This window comes from Heterocephalus glaber, unplaced genomic scaffold (genome assembly GCF_053883595.1).
Source record: "Heterocephalus glaber isolate CG9 unplaced genomic scaffold, H.glaber_assembly_v1.0 deba00001571, whole genome shotgun sequence".
NCBI classification, from domain to species: domain Eukaryota; kingdom Metazoa; phylum Chordata; class Mammalia; order Rodentia; family Bathyergidae; genus Heterocephalus; species Heterocephalus glaber.
In genome coordinates, this window is record NW_028258356.1 from 4,562,831 (window position 1) to 4,574,699 (window position 11,869).

Sequence of the window (11,869 nt, forward strand, 5' to 3'; positions counted from 1 at the left end):
AAGTTAAATGTAATTTTTACTAATACTGCTGAGCATTAGAAATAATTAGGGTGATTTCAGCAAAGCTGAATTGTTGAATAATTGAAGGCATAAAACTAATTTTAGTGGAAGCATCATCTAAAATCAAATAATATAATCCTTATGAAAGAATGGTTAAGGATGAAGAATATCTAAAATGACATACATACATATTCCAGTTATTTAGTCCCACTAATATCATACATTTTCTTGAATAAGTATAAGTTAATTTGTATTGTATAGATTTCAAAGTTCCCTGATGAATCAATATTTATTTCTTATAAAAACTAACAACTGAATGATCTTCTCTGTAGTTCTTCACATCAATTCAACATTTTAGAAGACATTTTCAATGTCTTCTAAATCACTTTCAAATAGACAGTATATGAAAATTATAAAAATGCATATATAATGAAAATGCTCCTTCTCACCTTTTTATTACACTACTTTCCCCAGAACAACTGTTTGGTGAAATATCTTGCATATCTTTACACATTTTCTTCAAGTATCTGACACATAAGAGCTTTCCAGGTACACTAACTATTGTGTTCTTTCCTTTTATCATTAAACATTACATTTTACTGATCACTCTATGTTACTCCATGAAACTTTTAGCACAATATTCCATAATTTCTTTGATGCATTCCAACTGATATTTGAGTTTGTTTCTCTTTTTCCTTTTAAACAATCCTGAGATGAATATAATTTATATACATCATTGAACACATCTATGAAACAAATCCTACAAGTTCTGGCAAAAGGACTCATAGATTCAAAATGTAAGAAATGACTAAAAATTATCATTCAGAGAGGCCTTGCTAATTTACATTTTTACAAACTATATGTGAGAGGATCATGTTAAAAAATATAAGTCAAAATATAGTATTTTACAATTTGTGATTTTAGCAAATGTGACTAAAAAAATTAAACATAGTTATAACTTAATTTTGCATTTATGTGTTCAGTGTGATAAAGATTGTTTTATGTTCTTTTGTGTTTAACTGCCACTGCATTTTTCCTTCTGGAAGCTGGATGGTCACATCCTATACTGATTGTAAAAATGGAAACTTAAAGATATTTTAGATGTTTGTATGCAAAATGGATTAATTATGTGCAAGCATCTAATTTCCCACTAGATCCATATTCCTATTGTTAGCATAACTTAGATAACTGGTTAAGTATCCTTTTGAAATAATATAATCAGTTTTTAGTTGAGAAAGGTGAATTATAAAATAAATTTAGTCACAGCAGTGCAATCTGAAGGATCTAAGAGAAAGATATTTCAATAGCAAATGAGTAATTGTTTAACAAAATACTAATAATAAAGAAAAATATATAATGAAAAATAAAAAATTAATAGTTCTAAAATAGAGCACCATAAATATGAGATGACATTTAAATTTTTGAATGCACTGGATGCTGCAGATACCTGAATTTGATCATCATCATTGTATCTATTGTGTGTCTGTTTAGAACTCATGGAGGCTATTAAATGTAATTAGTTTCCCTTGAGGCTTTCGTAGTAAAGGTGCTTGCAGAGGTGGAGCTTCTAAATTAGAACAGATTCTCATGAATAAGGATGCCACTTACTTATTACTATTTGGAAAAAAAGAACCAGCATGTCTGAAATCTGCCTACTTCAAGTTCTGGATAAGAATAATGGTGTGGGAGAAAAAGCATAGCTAATTTTGAATAATACGCCTGAGAAACTTTTCAGCAGGATCTATTCCTGCTGAACATTTCTTTTATATATTCTGAGCTATTTATTTATTTTTTTGGACAAGTTTTACAAAGAAAGATGGGTAGAGGGTTTAAATATCAACTCATTACTGCCTCCCTCTCTTTGCAATCTATTGGACCTAACATTTTGAAGTTAGTTTTGTATATCATGAAGCATTGAAAATAAGACAGCAGTATTTTCTTTATTAGATTATATTAGAATATTGATACAAATGTTGCATGCTTATTTCATCTCTATATTTTAAATTTATATATATATTTATTTGTTATAAATATTTTATTACAATTATTCAATCAGATGAACTGAAATGTTCTAAAACATATTCCTTCTTTCTTTTGAATTTTCACCAAAATTATTTTGTAAAATATTGTAACTACTGTACAGGTGGAAGAATTCCAAGTTAAACAAAGTTTTCATTCATTTGTGTGTTCTACTATGACAACAACAAAAAATATATACCTTATTTTTGTTACCTGGTCACATTAAGAGTATGAAGAAGGGGCCAGGGATTTAGCTCAGTGGTTCTGGCACCTGCCTCACAAGCGCAAGGTCTCAAGTTCAATCTCCAGTACCAAAAAAAAAAGAGTATGAAGAAAGTTCTATTTCTCAAGTATGTTACAAAAATGCAGGAAAAGATAGAGAAAAGTAAAATACAGTGTGAATAAATAAATGGTTGTGAGAATAACTATTAGAGATGTTTCCTCATAGGGAATTATGTAATAAAGCATCTTTGATTATTTGGAATTCTTCCTAGGAAATCTTTAGAGATAATCCATAAGAAATGTATGCTACATTCTTTAATGTTCTGCTTGACTTTATTGAATTCAGGGTAGGTATGGAAATGTTTACTGTATAAATAAGCACAGAATTACATATAGATATTTTCCATATCACCAAACTCAACTAGATGCTGAACCACATGGATAAATAAAAGATCCCCTCAGATAAGAACCTAACCTCTACCATATTAAACAGCTATCATATTAAAACCTGAGTTGATCATAAGAATAGAGAAATTGATTGGAGGAATGAGGGATAATGAGTATTTCAGGAAAGGAAACATATGACAATAAGATGCCATGGCCTGTGGAGACTGATGGTATTTAATTTCAGTTCTGGCTCTGCTATTTAACAACTATGCTCCATAAGACAAGTTTCTTAACTCACATTCCTGTGTCTGTAATTCTAAAATTATTATATGTACATATCTCATGAATGTGCAAGACATGCACTGATCAAATATCCATGTTCTCCTGGTTCAACGCCTTGAAGCTGGTGTAGGCCATATGAAAAGGTCTGGGAAATGCGTTAGGTCTGAAAGGAATAAGCAACACCTCCATGCAAAAAATACAGAAGCCAGTGAGCAACTCTTCCTCTTTTTCTCTAAAATTTAAAAGGGAGGAAGCACTATCCAGAGATGAAGCTAAAGATGTTAGAAACTTAAGATCCTGTGTAATTGCATGGAACAGAATCATCTGCCACTATCTCCTTAAAAAGGCTGTATTTATGTTTATATCAAGCCCTGAGAAATGGAGACTAATACAAAAACGTAGTTAGAGTTAAATGAGGTGCTAAGTGTGAAGGCATTATCTTGGCTCAGTGCTTGGCAAACTTTTTCTGTAAATGGACAGGAAGTAAGTTCTTCAGGCTTTGCATGTCATGTGACTTTTGCCACAACTACTCAACTCTAGTACTCTTCTGTGTGAAAGTGTAATACATCCATCAAAGCAGGCACAAAGTGCATGTAAAGAATGAGCATGGCTGTGTTCTCATAAAATTATTTATAAAAACACCAATGGTGGCTTGGATTTAGTCCAAGGACCTTAATTTGGTGTCCCCCCACAAATACAATTTTTCTTATAATGTTGATGAAGATGATGAAAGGAAACGTCTTAGTTGAATTCAAATCTTTTCAGAGAGCACATAAATGTGATTGGAACTCTGTTACTTACTTTGAGAAAGACATTTATGTACATTGAATAGTTTCTATGTGGTAAGCAAGTTACAGTATTAGGCACTTTGTGTACGTAAGTGCATTTAATTTTTATAGTTTGGCATTTTTGAAGGTAACAATCTTAAGACACAAGGAGGTTAAGAGAAGAACTCAAGTTGACACTGATAATGATTTTTGTTATAGGATTAGAGTTCATAATACCTGACCCCACATACTAAGATTTTTTTATGTTTTTGTAACTGTTTCACTGACTAAGCAAGACACAGAGTTGCAATCATAAAGAAATTTTTCTCTTCTTAATTATCTCTACAAACCTAATCTGTGAGGCCATTATTTTCTTCTCATATAATAAAATATGGACAGAGAGCCCAGATAGCTTACATGTTCACTTGAAGATAATAATATATAAGATAATAATATATATTTTAAAGTCCTGTGGTCAGTTTAATCCCTGAATAATCTCAGTTCAGTACTTAATATAGCATGGCTAGTCTAATAATAAAAACTTCAAGCTTTAGTCAAAGTGAAATCTAAAAATTTAAGTTCAGGGCCACAAAGGTAGCAAATATTCATCTATAAAGGAGGAAGACAGAAGTTACTTTTTCCCTTTCTCATGATTCCCAATATTCCTTTTGATCTGGACACCCAATCCATCCAGACTGATGAGAGCTGAAGGCTAGAGGAAAAGAGTAGTAGGGACCAGGCCCATCTTACCTGGATGGCATTGTTCTGGCTATGAAAGGAATTTAAATATGCTTCCTCTTCAGATAGTATCAGCCACTGCTGGCAATGACCTCCTATTGGCAGTGACCTTTTCTCCCCTGAATTTGATTGTCCTGCTGATTCCTTCCATGTAATATTGGGCAGAATCCTAAATCACTCTATGTGTTTCTTTCTCTGTTAAACATGGTACTTACAGATCATCAGATTTTTTCCCATGTTCTTTGTATTTCTTTAAAGCATTTTTCATTTGCTTTTATGGGAGGTCAGTGTATCTCTCATTCTCTATAATTCTTTCCAGCCTCCAACTCCAGGCTATTTTCCACTTTGCAAGATTTGTAAAAGCTATGATAAACTACCTCATCAGTTGTCCCTGCCCATTTGGTCAAACACCTCCCTATGGAATGGAGGAGAAATTAGTGTCTATTATCCTAATGCATCTATAGACATTTTAACAGTTTTATGTAAACATCTAGAAGTACTCTATTTTGCCTTAAGACACTTGCATAGTTATGAATCAAAAATGAATACTCCAGAATTGTGCAGGATTCTTATGAATCAGAAGAGAGTTGGAGGTCAATAAGTTCATTCCCTAACTGACCCAATGAATATTTACTCAGTGCCTACTATGTTTATAGGGTTGGAAACCTGAAGCTGTAACAAAATACTACCACTTTAAAAGTCCTATTTTCATTGTATGGTTATATCTTAGGGTTCTCCTGATGTTTTAAACAAATTTTTCTGCCTTGGAGAGCAAGATCAATATTGACACACAATAGAATGGAATTACAGAATTCAAAAGTTGGTGACACCCTTTTGCCTTGTTGGACCCCTGGAAGGAACATGGGTCCCCAGCAGCTCTACGGGAGCCACCCAAGGAAGTTGGGTCAGGGGTCTCTTTCTTGCTGTGTCTGCTCAAACCTACAGGGTCTGATCTGCAAACCATCAGTGTTTCCATCAGTACATGAAGGATATTGACTTCCACAAATCAAACTTAGGGGTCTTCCTTCAATGGATTATCCACGACAACCACTCAATGAGAGAGACCATGCTGACTCTTTGTACATAAAATAAAAAATGTTAAAAGCTTTCAAGAAACGGTTGATGACAAAGCTTACATTTTCTTTGATCACTTTCTCCTTAGATTGTCCATCCTTAGCTTTCCTAATAGTTCTTTTAAAAAACATCTGTAGAAGACACATGTTGTTATTCTAATTATACGTTAAGTACATATACTGAGTCTCTGTCTTAGAGATCAGTCTTACCACTAAATGTGAAAACTACACATCGTGCATTTCTGAGAGGTTACACACACCTGGGACTGTTGCTGGCATCCTTGCATGGTATCTGTTTAGGTCCGGTTTCTTATTCCTGGCTTCCTTGACTTTCATCAATACAGCATTTGTCACTTCTAAACACACCAAAATGGTGGTATTTGGGGCATAAATACCTTTTTAATTGAATAACTGGAATTACAGGAGGTAAGGAAAATTCACAGGATGTTGAAAAGTAGAATATGATAGTAGTGGCTATCCATCAGTTTAATATGCCATGTAAGAATAGGGATGGGGGAATGTAAAAATAGTCTTGATACAATTGTATAGAAAGTAGAGTCACACAAATGTAGGAGTCTGTCAATAGCAAGTATAGCTGACCATTGAAGGGAAAAGTGCCCTGTATTTCTAGAGGGAATATAAATTGGTAAAATCTCTTTAGAGAACAATTTGGCAATTTTTAGTGAAGGCAAAAAAGGGCTGAGTCAGTGGTGGTGAATTTCTGTCTTATGTACATCATAAAGACATGCTCCAATGTGTGCACACAGGGATTCGTAAAATACCAGTATTAGTCATGACTGAAAACTAAAGCAACAAAAATAAAACTTGAGACCAGCCTAATGTTCATAATAGAACAGACTATAAAATGTTATATATTTATCCACTAGGGTACTATACAGGAATGAAAACAAATAAACCACATTTTAGTAATACAACATGAATGAATTTTAAAAATAAAATTTTGAATGAAACTGCAAATTGTAGAATTTTTGAAGTTCAAAATAAGCAGAAAGGTGCTCTATATTTTTAGATAGACATGCACATATAAAAATTATGATATAATGAAACTGGATGATATAATGAAACTCTGGAAACCACATGTAAAACTAGAAAAATAGTAAGGTGCAGAGGGAGTGAGTTGGAAGGCATTTGGCAAATGAAGAAGGGGTAGAATTAGCTACAGCTTTATGTTATTTGTAATTTTTAACTGTGAACTATGTGACACTATTACTATATTACTATGAAGAAGAACATGGAAATCATTGGGGCTAAATTCAGAATAGTAGAGAGGAACAAGAATGTGATTGGTTAGAGAAAATATAAAGTAGGCTACAATAATATTTATAGCATTTATTTAGTAATATGAAAGGCAAATATGTTTTTATTATTCTATAGACTTTTGCACATCTGAAACATAATTTTTTAAAATAAACTCATCTTTCAAAATTATTGTTTCTGCTAAAGAACAACCCAAATTTGAAAGTCAACTGTATACTGACTTTTCATTCTTTGTAATTGCAATATAATGAACTCAATTTATATCAGGAAAGCTTGGATGATTCTAATTGTGGGAAAAGTAAATTACCTGGAATCATGAAAATACAGAAAAGAAAAATAAATCATATTTTGAGATTATTTCACTTTGTTTATATATTCTTCAATGTCCTTAACATTCCTGACTTTGATATATTTTTAAACATGTTTCCCAGTACTAAACCCATTATTTAAGATATTACCTTGCAATGAGAGTACTTGAATTTCTGCATTAATCTATTTATAATAGCAATGACCTCATATTCTATTTATGTAAATATAGCTTCTATTTTACAACTTTCTGAGCAAAAATAATATATTTCACCTTAAAACAATAAATCTAAAGTAATAAAAATAAGGAATAGTTTTTATTTCTCCTTTTAGAGTTCAATTTACAAAGGCCAGTTTTTTTCCTCAAATGTTGATTTCCTTATCTTCAGAAGGGATAGAGGCTAATGCAAAAAGAGTATTGTGAGAAGTTCATCAAATAAAATAATAAGATTAAATTAAACTGGTCAATGCACATACAAACAACTCAATATTAGTGTCTGGAACAAAATAAATGTCCAAAAATCAACCATTCTATCTTACCATTAAAAATAAAATTATATATCCCTACAATTGTACCCATTCTGGAAATTCTTACAAAGTTATTAGATTTTCATTAGAACTCTTCCATATAGAGTTATGATTTTATGAATGACAGACCATAATATACTTGCATAAGTATGTGAATATCCAAGATATATTTAAATATTTTAGCAATAAAATATCTACTATGAACTAATATTTAAAAACTTTTGTCAATGTCTTACAAAACGAACTTTTTAAAAAACAAAACTTTCAAAACAAAACAAAAGCCAACTTAACTGACGGTTTCACAAATTGTATTGTTATACGTTCATTTTTCATATATCTATAATCTATTTGTGTTTTATGACATAAAAACTATTTTTCACATACATGAAGGGTTAACCTCAGCCTTGTTCTGAAGATTACACGTGAGGTGCTGGGACAGAACATCCTGAGGTAAGTGGAAACTCCTTGTGAGCTTGCCCTGATCTCAAGGATGGTCTCCTTCTTACCTATCTAGAAGACACAGATGTTTGTTCCCCCAAGCATTTGGCCAGTTCTTGGGAGACACAAACTCCCTGCCTCCATTCCCACACACAATTGGGACACTGCCACTTTTGTCTACAATGCTATTTAAGGGGTCTCACTGGTAGGGGGAGTTTGTAGTTTCATCTGAAGCTTTGCCCCAACCCTTCCCAGTTGGAACCCTGAAAGCTGTACAACAGGACTTCCAGCATTGGAATTGGAATTTCAGGTGTTGAAGCTCTTCTGATCTGGTGACATAATTTTCTTTCTCTACTTTCTCTTTTTTCTGTGTAATCATGTATGTGACAACAGTTTATTAAACTTTGCTTTATTGCTTTTACTTCTGTGTTGGGTACTAACACCCTTAAGTGTTAGGGTGTGCTTTTATGGTTTGCAAATCTGAACCTCTAAATTAAGCAGCTGACACAGACTGTATCATATCAAGGCCACAATGTATAAGCATAAATGTAAGTATACATTAAATATGATATGTATAAAATAGACATATTTATACAAATATGTTTATTATATATACATATATGAAAGTCTAAATATTAAAACAATAATATAAATTAGGAACAGATTATTTTATGAGAAATTTTGAAATGTTATTTCTTTAAATAATATTTATCTTTACAATTATTTTATATGAAACTTCTAAGGTCAAGTGTTACATAAAATGAATTAAACATTAATAATGTTTCTCAGGTGCTGTAATTAATGAGATGAGTTTCATTTGTTGTTAAAGAAAAAAAGAAGAGCAAAAAGAAAGTTAGGCCTATATACTAAGCTTTCATTTAAAAATTATTTGACAGGAACTCTTTAAAAAATTAAAAATGAGAAATTATTTTCTCTTCCATTGTACTCTTATTGAGTAAGTGTGTTACACTTAATGTTTGTATGTTATGATAAATCAAACCTAATACTTTGGGTTAAAATGAAGTCATTAAGTGGTTTACATTATAAGACACTATAAGGAGAAAAACAAAAAAAACAAAAAAATTTAACTTGTAACCTGCTGAGAGCACATTTTAACCCAGGCTCAGGAATGTATTTCTTTTGTCTGGGCAAGCAGATAGAGTGCTATCTTTGTTCTCAGCATATAGTTAGCTTGTTTTGTTGAAATCCAGTCATATGTTGGATGTTCTGACCCCCTGCCATAGTGAATTCCACAGGCAAGAGCTCCATGCTATGAAAAGTTGTATTCAACTAGAGGGATTCGTGAAGAAAGTGAAAATCTCTCAAATTACTCTCCAAATGCGCTAAGCCCTAGCCATCTCCACTCCAGTGTTGTTTGCCTCTGCTTTACATTTCTGGACTAGTTGAGCCCGAGTGAGTTGGTTGCCTCCCCCTATGGCAATATTTCTTTTTCAAAGGACAGCTGCTATGGTTGTATAATTTTGTGCAAGGAGTGGGAGGCTTGACCAAGCTGTGCTGAAAGGATAACAAGCACAAAAAATAAGAGAAAACCTTTGACAAACTCTAAGCAGAATTGGAAGAAAATGTTCTTTCCACATTGAAAATGCCTTGTATTTTTAAAAATGGTCAAGCGCACTGCCTGGACACTTAACCACTTTTCTGACATTTGATTTGATCTCTCAGTCTTGTAGTGAGCATGTGGAGAACAGAAGTATGTAGACAGATAGAATGGGTACAAAATCAAGAAATATAGGAATGGACTGAAACTCCAAGTTAATTTACTGTCACACAGAGGATGGTATCAATAGTTGGTAGCATGTCCTTATACTCTGACACACTCTCATCCATTTGGGGAATCTCCTCACTATTTGCTTTCTCTTGCATTAGGCAATTTCCTTCACATAGTATTTCAAAAGAGGAAATTCTAGGTGTAAGCAAAGGTTTGGCCCTAAATCACTAAACTATTCTTGATAAGTAGTGAAATTCTATCTGGCTAAAGGTAGTATTGGATAAATTTAAAGATAGTGGAATAATCATGTTCAAAGAATTATTCCTCAATAACAAATTTGTTTATATATGAGTCACTGCCTGTCAGGAACTTCAATGGGTGATTTTGCTTACATTATCTCAAAAAGTTCTTTGGCTATGTATGCTAGTTGACTAACCAACTTACCTGTTTTTCCTACTGAAGAATGTCTAGTTTTGTTCAAGTTCTCACTATTTCCACCTAAATTCCAGGTTCTGTTGCCTCTATTCATGGTCACAGGATACAATTCTGGCCAATAACACCAAAGAGAAAGTCTAAGGGGAGAATTCATTTTGGATATCTATCTTCAGGACTCAAAATGGAAAATTCCTGGACAAATGAGGGTTTTTGTTCTTTGTCCTTAGCTGTTTTGTAATCCCAATACAGCACTATGATAGTGATAGAAGGACAAAGACTAGCCTTTTTTTTTTTTTTTTACCAAATCACACGATAGGGAGTTTAGAATAAAAATATAAACTAAATTTGAATGTTGGATGGCATTTTGGGACAGTACAATTTGCCCTAAACTCTCTACCTCCATTATGTTTTTAATGAAAAATTGAATTTTATTTTTTAAGTAATTTTTTTCAAGCTTCTACTGCTTTCAGTTTAATGCAGTCATTCCCTATGCACATATCATGACAGCTCTCTCAACTATGTGGTAAGATCCCAGAACTAAACTGTAGGAAGAGAAGTTAGGATTTTGAGCTCAGTTTAAAATTAAACTTCATTTTTTTTTTAGTTATTTGTTAATTGTCTTATACAGCTAACATTTTTTCTAATGGTATAAGTGGAGGAGAATCAGCCATTAAATTTTTAGTTTCCCAAAGCCTAAATGATAGCTAGATTCCACAATCTAAGATTCCAACACTCTTTCTTTCTTTCTTTTTTTGGTACCAGGGATCGAATTTGGGTCTTTGCGCTTGTGCAGCAGGCAGTGAAACCACTGAGCTAAATCCCCCACCCTCCAACACTCTTGACATGCTAGATTTCCTGTATCAAGCTTTTCACCATTGGTCAAATTTATATTCAGTTAATTAATGGTTCGATGAGTCCATTGCAACTCCAAGTTGAGATATTGAGTAGGTGATTGGGCATATTAACTTGGAATTCAGAAGACATATATGTGCTATGTGATTTACTCATAAGTGGCACAGATAATATTTTAAATCAAAAGACTGAATAATAATACTACAAAGAAGAAGAGAGTAGCTAGCAAACAGAAGGGAATTAGTCACTGAAGTGTAGTTTTCCATAATAATATTGGTGAGAAAATAATACTGTTGAGAAAAGGAATGAGTATTGCACTATGCAGCAAAATAATGTATGAACCTATATGATCCATGGTAAAAAATACTGTTAATTTGTCAAGTAAGCTAAAATGTTTAACTATTGGTTTTAGACACATGAAGACTTCTGATAGGGTGACTGTCCACTCTAATGTACATTTGGCACTCTCAGTTTGTACTTATTGTCTTGGTTTAACTAACAGCAATGTCATCTTTCATCTTTTCATGTCATAGTTTAGAAAATAGATGATTTTACCATCCTATTAATTGGTCATATTTACAAGGCAAGTTTCAGTGGAATTTTGCAATTAATAATATGACTTCAGAGTATGTAAAAACAAAGAAAGAAAAAGTAGGAGATGGCAAAGGAGAAAAAAAAAATCTTTTTCTGCCAATGTAAACAAAGAACTGGGATGAAAATGGGAATGAACATAAAACAATGCAATTGGGTACCAAAGGAATTGTGTATAGTGAAAAATGATCGACGTAGGAGACAAAAGAAAAAAGTTCTGAATT

At 32.7% G+C, this 11,869-nt stretch overlaps 1 pseudogene; it reads left to right on the forward strand.

Annotated features, from left to right (window-relative positions):
* Positions 1-5,276: 5,276 nt before the first annotated feature.
* On the forward strand, positions 5,277-5,502 carry LOC147823664 (small ribosomal subunit protein uS14 pseudogene; annotated as a pseudogene).
* The last annotated feature ends 6,367 nt before the right edge of the window (positions 5,503-11,869 follow it).